The 8,987-nt window shown below is 39.4% G+C and overlaps 1 pseudogene; it reads left to right on the forward strand.

The window, feature by feature from the left end:
* Window positions 1-822: 822 nt before the first annotated feature.
* LOC100986547 (keratin, type I cytoskeletal 18-like) lies at window positions 823-1,570 on the forward strand (annotated as a pseudogene).
* Window positions 1,571-8,987: the final 7,417 nt, after the last annotated feature.

Below are 8,987 nucleotides of genomic sequence, written 5' to 3' on the forward strand. Positions count from 1 at the left end.
GTAGCAATAAGATACCAAATTCCAATTTGGCTCTAGTATAGTATCATGACAGGTAGCAGGCCCTGAAGGAAATCAAAGGATTTTACCCCAAAATATATTTATTTGGCATGTTTTGACATAGCCCTGCAAAGCCATTTTGTGGGGGAAAGTTTGCATCTGTAATTTTTGTAAGGAAAAATCCGCATCTGCAAAGAATCTCTGCTGACACAACTAGATCTTTCCCCTTCCAAACCCTCCCAATCCTGAAGAGATTAACTGAGAGTCTAGCACCTTTTAAGGGTCTAACTAGAAAATATTTGCCATCCGTTTTCTCTAAGGGTGGCCACCTATGAGACCTCATCTACATAATAAGAATCTTGGTCTCCACAACCCCTTATCTTAACCCAGGCACCCCTTTCTTTTGGATAATAACTTAACTGTTTGAACCAATTGCCAATCAGAAAAATCTTTGAATCCACCTGTGACCTATAAGGCCGCACTTTGAGTTGTCCCACCTTGCTGAACCAAACCAATGTATACCTCACGTGTATTGATTAATGTCTTATGTCCCCCTAAAAATATATAAATCAAGCTGTAAACTAACCATCTTAGGTACATATTCTTAGAACCTCTTGAGACTATGCCTCAGGCCATGATCACTCATATTTGGCTCAGAATAACCCTCTTGAAATATTTTACAGAGTTTGGCTGTTTTTGTCAACAAAGAAATTGCCTATTAACAGATGCTGACATATATTTTTTATTTTATTTTATTTTTGATCTCTGAACTTTTTATTGGCCTCCTGCTCCCCAAAGGGTACCCTGCTTCTGCTGGCTTAATGTCTCATCCATGGACTCTACAAGGTCATTGATGACACCAATGTCACTCAGCTGCAGCTGGAGGCAGAGATTGAGGCTCTCAAGGAGGAGCTGCTCTTCATGAAGAAGAACCACGAAGAGGAAGTAAAAGGCCTACAAGCCCAGATTGCCAGCTCTGGGTTGACCCTGGAGTTAGGTGCCCCCAAATCTCAGAACCTAGCCAAGATCATGGCAGGCATCCTGGCCCAATACGAAGAGATGGCTCAGAAGAACTGAAAGGAGCTAGACAAGTATTGGTCTCAGCAGATTGAGGAGAGCACCACAGTGGTCACCACGCAGTCTGCCAAGGTTGGAGCTGCTGAGATGATGCTCACAGAGCTGAGACATACAGTCCAGTCTTTGGAGATCGACCTGGACTCCTTGAGAAATCTGAAGGCCAGCTTGGAGAACAGCCTGAGTGAGGTGGAGGCCCGCTATACCCTGCAGATGGAGCAGCTCAACGGCATCCTGCTGCACCTGGAGTCAGAGCTGGCACAGACCCAGAGGGACAGCGCCAGGCCCAGGAGTACGAGGCCCTGCTGAACATCAAGGTCAAGCTGGAGGCTGAGATCACCACCTACTGCCGCCTGCTGGAAGATGACGAGGACTTCAATCTTGGTGATGCCCTGGACAACAGCAACTCCATGAAACCATCAAAAAGACCACCACCTGCTGGATAGTGGATGGCAAAGTGGTGTCTGAGACCAATGACACCAAAGTTCTGAGACATTAAGCCAACATATATTTTTTAAACTGACTATATAAGCTTGGCTTTATAAATCAAATCAGTGGAGAAAGAAATAACTCTTCAATAAATGGTGCTAAGATCATTGGATACCTATTTTATGTCATATTCTTAGGTATTACATACACAGAAAAATGGTAAATGGAGTGATAAATTTAATGCGATGAATTTTTTGAAATGACAATTATTGATACCTAGATGAAAATGTCTGTGAATTTTTAATCGAACTCAGTACTAATAGAACTTCTAAGTTCAACAGCAACAAAAGAAATCACAAAGAGGGAAAAAACACTAAAAAGTTTAATGAGATGAAAACATAGAACTTCTACATGTCAAAAATATATTAACGAAATTAAAACCAAGCAAACTAAAAATTTTGTGAGAAATATGATGACAGATAGTCAATGTTATTATCGTATACAAATTTACTGTAAAAACAAAAACATAAACCAACCTCAACAACCATTATGGGAAAAAGGTTTAAAAGCCAAATCCACAAAGTAGAGCTCATTGGAGCTCTGCCAACAATAGTTCTTCATGAAACTATTGCCAATGCTGATCATGATTAATATTTTCATAAAATTCTCAGCATTGAAAATACCATTCAATTTTTCCAGATAGAAAGATAGAAGGAAGATTTGAAATATAAAACTGAAACAGTTAATTACATAATAATACATTCAAGTGGTCAGGTGAGCTATGTCTTGGACATATGGGAAGAATTGCATTTTAGAAGAAATATCCAAATAATACTTATAATATGAAGGTCTTTGAGACATTACTTAGAACTAAGAAAGACTTCTAGAAACTGCTGCTTGCTGCTCCCTGAATAAAAGATCCCAATATATTGCCCTAGACAAAAAGAGCAATAAGATAGCAGATATTAATGCTGTATATGTCATTCAAAACAACAGTGGACAGTCCCTGGAATATTATATGCAGTACTCATGGTCACTGCCCCTCCAGAGAGAAAGGAAAATAGGACACTTTCCGGGGCTGGGAGGCTTATGAAAATAAACTTTAGAAAGCAGAATTCTTTCTCACAGGTGCAAAATTAAAATAATAATAAATGTACTATATGTTTCCTGTGAGCTAGACTGTATGTTAAATTATTTAAATATGTTATCTCATTCAGTGCTCCCAGCCAGCCTAGCAGAGAGGTGCCCTCGCACACTTGTTACAAATGAGGAAATGGTCTTAGTGCTTGATTTCACACAGCTGGTGACAGAGAGCAGAGCAGGGACTCCAAGGTAGGACTGGCTGACTCCAAAGTACATCCTCTTTGTAGTCAGGATCATTAGGCTGAACAACGTGGACTTTTCTGCCACATATTAGACTTAGGGAACACTCCTTGAAATGAAATTGCAGAGGAAAACCCAAGGCCAACTAGTCTAATCCATGTCAGCACCAGTGGAATTCCCTTTCTTGGAGGCAGAACACGATAAAGCAGGACAAATTCCAAAAGAGAGTCATTCATTTATTTATTCATCTCGCCAACAAATATTTATGAAGGTCCTACTTTCTCTGTGCCAAACATTGGGCTAATAGCACTGAATGTCAAATTCAGAATGGATTTCTAAGGGCAGAAAGGAATGCTTGGGGTATGCGTTCTCAACTTTTTTAGATTGAATTCGTGAGGGACGAGGATGCTTTAAAAAGGGAAGCTTTTTCATGCATTGGCATTGTGAGCATGATAAACCACAAATCTTACCCACATCCTTCTGTCTAAATATAATCTCTGTACAGTTTGAGAGGTGGAAAACTTGGACTATAGGTATGGCTTTCTGAGCACTTGAAGAAAATAGCACTAGGTCATAATTTCAAAATGGTGCAATGCAGCCTACTTTTAAAATGTGAAATCTGCTGAGATTCTTTGTACAATTATTCCTATATTCCTAATGATTAACAAAATAATTTTAGAGCTAATTTATCTTCTACCATGGCTTACACTTGCAGTGCTTCCCAATCTTTATCTTCAAGTTTCTCCATCGGCTCTCTCATACCAACTTTGAGAGTTTTGTTGTATGCCCCTTACAATGCCTAGGAAGGGAGGATGGGTTTTCTTTAAGAACATATGAGAGAGGATTATGTAGGGTAGAGGTGTTCATAAAAGCATTATATTCTATGTGAACAAATAAAAGCATCAGGATATTTTTCATGATTAAGTATTACCTTATAAATTATAGAGAAGCTAATTCCATCAATTGAAATTTGATCCTGGCTTAACAAAATTTTCCAACTTGGAAATTTTGTGTCTGTATCATAACCAGCTTACTTGGAAAATAATGGTTTTGGGTTTACCAGCTGCCAAAAGCCTAAGTGTAGAACAACAAATTCCCCAAGGGACGGCTTTCCCTCCCAGTCATTATGAAAGTGAGGCTGGAGCCCAGGAGGGAGGAACAGATTGCATTGCCCATGAGCATGACCTAGTGGCTGGTTCACTGAGTGGCATTTATGGCAGTAATAGAAAAGGCTGCTTGTCTGTTTTCCAAGTGTCAGGGTAAGTGATGTGTATGCAGCTGTTGTTCATGGAGACGTGAAGAGCAGGAAAGAACAGCATCTTAGAAAGCGTAAGTTAAAAAAGACATTCTTAACCTCCAAATATTAAACATTTGGTACTCTCTACTGACTTCAGGGACCTGGACCCATCAAAAGCACTTGTTTGCAGAGGCAAACAGAATGTTCTTACTGATTCTTCACAAGGAACCAAAAATGATAAACTTTGCCTCATACTGGCTCCCAAATCATTGCAGGGAGTTTATTTAGACTATGAGACACTTAACAGAGCTTAGCACGGTAAGCATGACTTGCCATACACGCTTCATCAGGGGATCACTGGCCAGCATGCAGTTATATTTACTAAAAAATTTATTGTAACAGGGATACATCAACCCTAGAGAGAATTTGAGAATGCTATGCTATATTTTGCAGCCAAACATGTATCATATATGCCTGAACATTTCTATATTACTTTGATAACACAGCTCTGCATGCCTATCAAATGTTTGATTAAAGCTGACTACAGTGCAAATTATCTAATGCTCTTTTTGTGAACTCTCAATAGTGTTTCATCTTAACCATATGGCTACTGATGTGGCAGTTAATGTATGGTTTCCATCAGGCTTTATAGAACTAGATATTCTGTACCTGGAATTAGGAACGTACTACATTTTCCTATAATCTGCTCTCAACAATTTTCAAGGGAAAAGAAATAATAAGGTCGTTCATACTAAAGTTACAGCCCTGCTTAAACAAGCAAATAAACAAATAGATCTCAAATGCCCATTTCAAATACTGTGCCACATACATTTTATATTATCTTTACAAGGCTCATCTACATAAATTTAAATAATTGTTGGGCCATATTGCAACATACATTCAAATTCAATGTCAAGTAGTAAATCCATGAAATGCTAAGATGTTTAAAACATTTTTTGTAAATGATCACATCTCTGCTTAGAAGTAGAACAGCGACACTGAAAATGCTGGTGATAAGGCTTGATTTAACAAAGGGATCTGGAACAGGAGTGCAGAGACCTGGGTTCTACTTTCCTCTTTGTCACAAATTTGCTTCTTGATCCAGGGCTTTGGGTTCCTGTTCTCAGATAATTATGGGAGGGGAGAGACATGTAACATTTTGTATTCATTAGAACTACTTATGTTGCAAGGACAGAAACTACTTAAGCTCAAAAAATATTTAAAGGACGGGGATTTTCTGACATGCGGATTGTGAGAGTCCAAAGTAAGGCAGGCTTTGGGGTGGCCTCTGCCTCCATCTAGATGACCCCATTAGAGACCAGATTCTCTCCTTCTCTCCACACTGGAGGTTGGCACCAACCTCAGCCATCCACATTCATGGTCACCAGATGCTGCTGACATCTGAGGATGCACATTCAGAGATAATGTGTTTGCCTTACATTTCAAGCAAAGTACTTGCATGTGTACTCTGATTAGACAGACAGGGACTGCTACCCCAGAAGCATCTCAGCTGTGTGAGAGAGGCGTCTACCCCTAAAAATCTGCCATTTGTTAGCAAGAAATATAAAGAAATTGATTCTAAGTAGACAATCAACAAATGTCTAGTTTGTAACAAGTGGGAGGTTTTGTTTTTGTTTTTTTGGGTTTGTTCCCCCTGTTTTATTTTCTACTGTTCTAAATTCTATGGGCCCCATAAGTTTTTACATTTAAACAACAAGCATTTACTTAGAATCTAAATCATGGTTTCTGCCCCACCTCCAGGCAGATTTTAGACTGGTTAAAGAAACGGTTATTTCAATAACAAAAGGAGAGTGCTATGATTTGAATGTTTGTCCCCTCCAAAACTTACCTTGAAACTTAATCCTCAATGTGATGTATTGAGAGGTGGGGCCTTTAAGAGATGGGGCCTTTAAGAGGCAGAGCCCTCATGAATGTATTAATCCATCCATAGATTAACGGCATAATGACTTAATGGGCTATCTGGAGGTGGTACTAGTAGCTGTAAGAAAAGTAAGAGAGGCCTGAGCTGGCACTCTCAGTCCCTCCCCATGTGATGCCCTGTGGCTCCTTGGGACTCTGTAGAGAGTCCTCACCAATAACAAGGCCCTCACCAGCCACCCAGTAACTTGAGAGGCTGAGATGGAAGGAGACCACCTCAGAAAAAAAAAAAGCCCTCACCTCACAAGACTCTCCCTCTCAACCTTGCACTTCCCACCCTCCAGAACTGTAGGAATTAAATTTTGTTTCTTTATAAATTATCCAGCTTCAGGTATTCTGCTTTGAGCAACCAAAACTAGATTAAGACAGAAAGACTCGATGAAAATAAATAAATCAGAAACAAATAGGTGTGGGGAAGATATTGTTGATGAAATGTGGGGAGAGGTATAAGTCAGTGACCTGAAAAACACGGAGAAAGAAGATAGACAAGAGGCTCAGTGGGGAAAGGGGGCAGAAGACGATGTACAGAAGGGGTTGGGGTCAGATTGTGAAGTGCTTTGTGTACAAGTGTGGGGAGTTTGAAATTGATCAATGGAAATCAGGTATAAATATGTTCAGATTTGTTTGGAGAAGCGGACTCCATGGTTGTGGTTTTCAAAAGCCTGTAAGTATAACTTATGGACATTAATATAGGTGGCCTAATTACAGTAACTCTGAGCCCTCCATTACTGCAGAATCTCAGTCCTCTCTGTCTCCGATGTATGTGCATCCTTCAAAGCCTCTCTAGTGTTTTTCTGAGGTTTCAATATTGAACCTGTTGCATTGCAGATTGTCAACTGCAGTTACCAGGAGCACTGGTCATATTCTCCTTCCCAGCTCTTGCTTCTGTATGTCCTTATTCACTGTCCAAGAAGCCACTTCAGGAAACTTCATTATCAATGATGCTAGCTCACCTATCAAGAAAGGGAACTGCTGGTCTGCAGGGCTCTGGAGTGGTGCTGGGTTCCATGCAAGGGACTTAGAAGAGTTGTTGCCTTAATTCTTGTCACCAGGGCTCTAAAACCATTGTTTGTGCCCCAAAATGGACAAAGTGAGACTCATAAAAATGCTTTCTTCAGTCTCTGTCTGTTTAATCATGGATGTTCAATTTTTTTTCAAGGGACATGGTAGGATCCAAACATGGTAACTTCATCTCCCTCATCTTCCTCAAAAGTCAACGCACACACAAAATTTGCTCCTTCTGCTCCAGCAACAAAGCCATATTGAGATACAAGCAGAGATAAAGGGAGAAGGAGATTGGCCCTTTACACTGCCAGGCTGGGGTCTCTGACATTTTCACATAATGATTTACCATTTATGTTCAATCCGGTGCCTGACACATCAAAGGACTTGAGTGTTGTTCATTGGATAAATGCACATGCAAACCATGTAAAGAACACACTGGTGACAGAAGAGAATAGTGATTCAGAGGCTAACCATTGTTGTCTTAGGAGCACTAAACTAAGATACCAGCAGATGAGGGTAACTTTGAGAAACATTTCTGAGATGGAATCATCGGATATTTGCAAATGGATTATCCTCTTACACTTTTCAAAAAGAATAACGGAGAAAAACATAGGTGCAGGCCAGGCATGGTAGCTCACGCCTGTAATCCCAGCACTTTGGGAGGCTGAGGTGGGCAGATCAGCTGAGGTCGGGAGTTCGAGACCAGCCTGACCAACATGGAGAAACCCCATCTCTACTAAAAATACAAAATTAGCTGGGCATGGAGGCGCATGCCTGTAATCCCAGCTACTCGGGAGGCTGAGGAAGGAGGATCACTTGAACCTGGGAGGCAGAGGTTGCGGTGAGCCAAGATTGCACCATTGCACTCCAGCCTGGGCAACAAGAGTGAGACTCCGTCTCAAGAAAAAAAAAAAAAGAAACCAACAAATGTCCAGTACAGGTTTTCTTTTACTAACGCTGACCTTCTATTATACAACCTTAAGTTCCTTGGTTCTCACTAAATATATGCCAAACACAGAGCTATTATCATTGATACCCTCTAACAGGACAGTTGGAGACTCAGGAGATTCTAGAAATCCTAGAAAATCTTCAGGAAAAGCAAAGGTCCAAGTACCTGAAACAGAGCCAATAAGAAGGATCAAGATTTCCTGTGTGGAGGCATTACTCATGGGAAATTTCGGGGGCTAGGTTATATAGAAGGAAGAGTTCAGGATGCAGGAAGTGAGCATGTATGAGAAGAAATATCAAGAAAAATACTAATAGCTAAGGAGGGATGCTTGGGTAGATGATCTAGCTAGGTTTAAATAATAATGACAATAAAAATAGTAAAAACAAAACAATTACTACCTCTTATTGAATTCAAATATGTGCCAGACAATATATCATCTGCTTTATATATGATACTATATTTATTTCTCATAACTAGGATGTGAGTCAGGCATTCTTATGTGTCTTAGTGATAAGAACAGAGACTGAGAAAGATGAAGAATTTTGTCCAAAGATGATTTCAAAACAGGGCTTTTTGACTTCAAAATATGATCCTCTCTGTGAAATTTTTATCTTCATGCTTCAGATGCCAAGAAAATTTAAATTGCTATTGGTGTAGAAAAACAAAACATCACTAAATGCCACTATCCCTTGTCAACCAATCAACTCAAAGTAATTTACAGGGTATAATCTTATTTGATCCTGATATATATATATATATATATTATATTTTATATATACTTTTCTTATTTTCCATATGTTCTTGTCATAAAATTCTTTAAAAAAAAGAAAAAAGATTACTTGGAATATAATAAGTGCTTTCATTATACTTGTTCCCAATTCAGAAAGATAAGCCTTGCCTGCCTGTTGACCCTGAGTTTTCAAACTCAGTGGCAAAGGAGTTGATACATGAATTTAATTATGAATTATTTCCTTCTTGACAACCAAATCTTATGCAGTTTAAAAAATCCTCTATACTATTCAAATATTCCTTGGA

The sequence above is a fragment of the Pan paniscus genome, chromosome 3 (genome assembly GCF_029289425.2).
Source record: "Pan paniscus chromosome 3, NHGRI_mPanPan1-v2.0_pri, whole genome shotgun sequence".
NCBI classification, from domain to species: domain Eukaryota; kingdom Metazoa; phylum Chordata; class Mammalia; order Primates; family Hominidae; genus Pan; species Pan paniscus.